Source organism: Enhydra lutris, unplaced genomic scaffold (assembly GCF_002288905.1).
Source record: "Enhydra lutris kenyoni isolate GAN:26980312 unplaced genomic scaffold, ASM228890v2 scaffoldscaffold12, whole genome shotgun sequence".
NCBI lineage: Eukaryota > Metazoa > Chordata > Mammalia > Carnivora > Mustelidae > Enhydra > Enhydra lutris.
Genome location: NW_019154096.1, coordinates 17,347,937 through 17,350,954, shown reverse-complemented (window position 1 = coordinate 17,350,954; position 3,018 = coordinate 17,347,937).

Sequence of the window (3,018 nt, the reverse complement as noted above, 5' to 3'; positions counted from 1 at the left end):
GGTGGCGTCCGGGGCGGAGCGTGGCGGGGGCGGCGCGCGCCGCTGCCGGGGACCCCGGCGCCCGAGAGCGGACGCCCCGGGGGCGGGGTGGGGTGGGCCTGGGGCGCCGCGGCCCCTCGAGCGACACCCCGCTCTGCCCCGCGTGGGGGAGCACCGTCTCCCCGCCCCCAGCCGTGAAGCGGGATGGGGCTCAGGATCCCACTGACATCACGCGGGGAGACGCCGGGATCGCTCCCCGGGGGGAGGGAAGGGGAAAAGCGTGCCAAGCTCGGAGGCGCTGCGCTCTCTGCAGGCCCCGGCCAGCTCTTTTGCACTTTACAGTTACTGGGGAGCGGGAGAGTGTGGATGAGGATGAGGCGCGGCTTGGGTATCTTCGCTAATCTGCCGGCAGGAAGGTCCGGTGGTTCATTTTAGGACCTCTTCTTCCTAAGCAACGGGGACGAGAATGTCCCCGAATAACCTAGAGTCTCCTCTAGCCTTACCAGCCGAGCATCCTGGTGGTATGTTAACCGGCAGAACTAAATCTAGTGAAGTATGTGGGTTGTGAATAAATAAAGCGAGAAGACCCCCCACGCCCTCTCCCGGATCTGTGAGGGACGCGCCTCCTCCCTCCCGGAGTCCTCAGGCATCCAGTCTCCGCCCCTCCCCGCAGGAGCGATGATCTCTCATCCTACGGAGGTTTCTTTCCTTCAGAAAGACCCTGATGACTCAGCATCTTATTTTAACCTGTTTCAGGGTATTCCTGGTCTAACTCTTGAAGTATGAAACCAGGGTAAAAGTTACTGTTGGGTTTTCTTATTAGAAAGAGAGATTCTGTTCATCCGTATAGTTATTTCAATGCATCTTCTCGACTCCTAAGGGTGTCTCTGTTCTCAGAGCTTCCCATACTTCTCCTTTCAACGCTGATTTTATTTCAGCTGTGAATACCTCAATGACTATCTTAGATTTTGTTTGTTTATGTAATTAAGAGCCCAAGCTCTGGAGTCAGACATGATTCAAATCCTAATGCTGGGTTTCAAATCCTGACTCCTAAGATCTGCATCAAGTTGGACTTTTCTGTCTTGGATTTCTCATCTGTGAAAGAGATAGTGGGGAACTACCTTCTACTGGGGTGATGAGGATCAAATGAGGTTGTGAGGGTAAGACACTCTCTCTGACCCAGAACAACACTGATAAAATCAGCTCTGGTTGTTTCAGGTACAAGAGAGGAGGCTACACATCTATTAAAAAAAAAAAAAAGAAGGGGAACTAAATATGCACTCACTTCCACATAAAGGGTGGGTAGGCTGTTGTGCTGGGGTGCGTTCTCTTTGAAAAGATTATATTTCATTGAATTTATCCGATGACCGTCTCAAAAATGTTTATTTCAAAAACCAATTCACTTAGTAAAATATTTTTAAGTGTGAAATGTACATGTAATGGGGGGCAATCTCATCTTGGTCATCTAGTGGATGGGAGGAGCATACAGGGTAAGCCTCTTTCAGGGGCTGCCTGCCTTAGAACAAAATAGACCAAATGTAGCCCTTGAGGAAAAAAGCTTTGGGGTTCAGGCTCCTCCCATTTCTTTGCTCCCTGCATCTGGTCCTTGAGTTCCTCCCCTGTAAAAATAAAAGGATAGGGATTTTCAATGTCCTATTTTCACCCTAAAAGTATCAAGGATAGTATCAAATAATTATGGAGAGGTTGTATTATGTACGGATTAGAGTTGAGCACTGTGGGAAACTCAACTTTGATAGACATTCAGGACCTTACAGTTACACCACTTGCTCTCAAGGGGTATCCTCCCACTTCCAACCAGCAGTGTGAGCATTAGTTTGTAACTAGTTAGAAATGCAAATCACGTGCCTCACACCAAACATCCGAAACTCTGAAGTGGGAGCAGGCATTCTGTGGTTTAACAAGTTCTGCAGGTAATTCTAATGAACACTAGTTTTGAGAACCTCTCATTTACACAGTACTTCTTCATTTACTGTCTACAACAAACCAAAAGGTGTGCTATCTCCATGATCATTGTGTTTATGCTGGGCACTGTGCTAAGCATTTTATTATCTCATTTAATCTTGCCGACACCTGTGAAGGAGAGGGGACCCTGTGCACTTGGTTTCAGCCACACTGGTATTGCTTTTCTCCTCCAAGTGCTCAGTTTTTCCATCTCAGGTCCTTCTTTTCTGGATAATGCCTACTTATCTGTCAGGGCTCAGCTTCCATGGTCCCATTCCTAGGAGGTCTGCCCTGATCCTGTCCAGCCAGTTAGCTCCTGCTAGTAAAATTTATTACAGCAGAGTTTATCACAATGGAAAAATTTGTAGAGTTACCTATTTAATATTTACGTCCATTATTAAATCATAAGCTACATGAGTCAGGGACTCTGTCCTACTTCCCAGCATATTTGCAGTACCTATTATGGTGCTGAGCACAAAGGGCTCAGTAAATATTTTTTGAAGGAATAAATGTTGAAACAAATTCCCTTTCTACTTAAGGGGAAGCTGAGGCTCAAAAAAGTTAAGTAACATTCCCAAGATGACATACCTGGAAAGGATTAGAGCCAGGACTCCAAACTCCAGATTTTAACCACTATTCTCACAGTCTTTCCAATTTCTGACAAATAAAATAAAATTCTGAGAGAGAAAATGACTTGCCCGAAGTCATATAGCTGTAAGTAATAGAATCAGGATTAGAATCCATGTCTTCTAATATGTATGTTCTTTTATACTACATTATGATATTTTGTCCTGCCCTTCGGGATCTTACAACTAGTGGGATGGACAAGATATATCTATATATATATAGATAGGTATCTCTATATATATTTCTTTTACTACTATATATATAGTATATATATAGTAGTAAAAGAAATTAAGTAGGTCATATCTACAGGGCTTGGAATCATGCCAGGTACATAGTAGATGTTCAATAAATGTCTACTGAATGAATAATGATCATAGCTTCCACCTTTGGAATATTTACAACATGTTTCCTGCTAAGTGTTTATGAGGATATCTAATGCTTCTCAGAGTA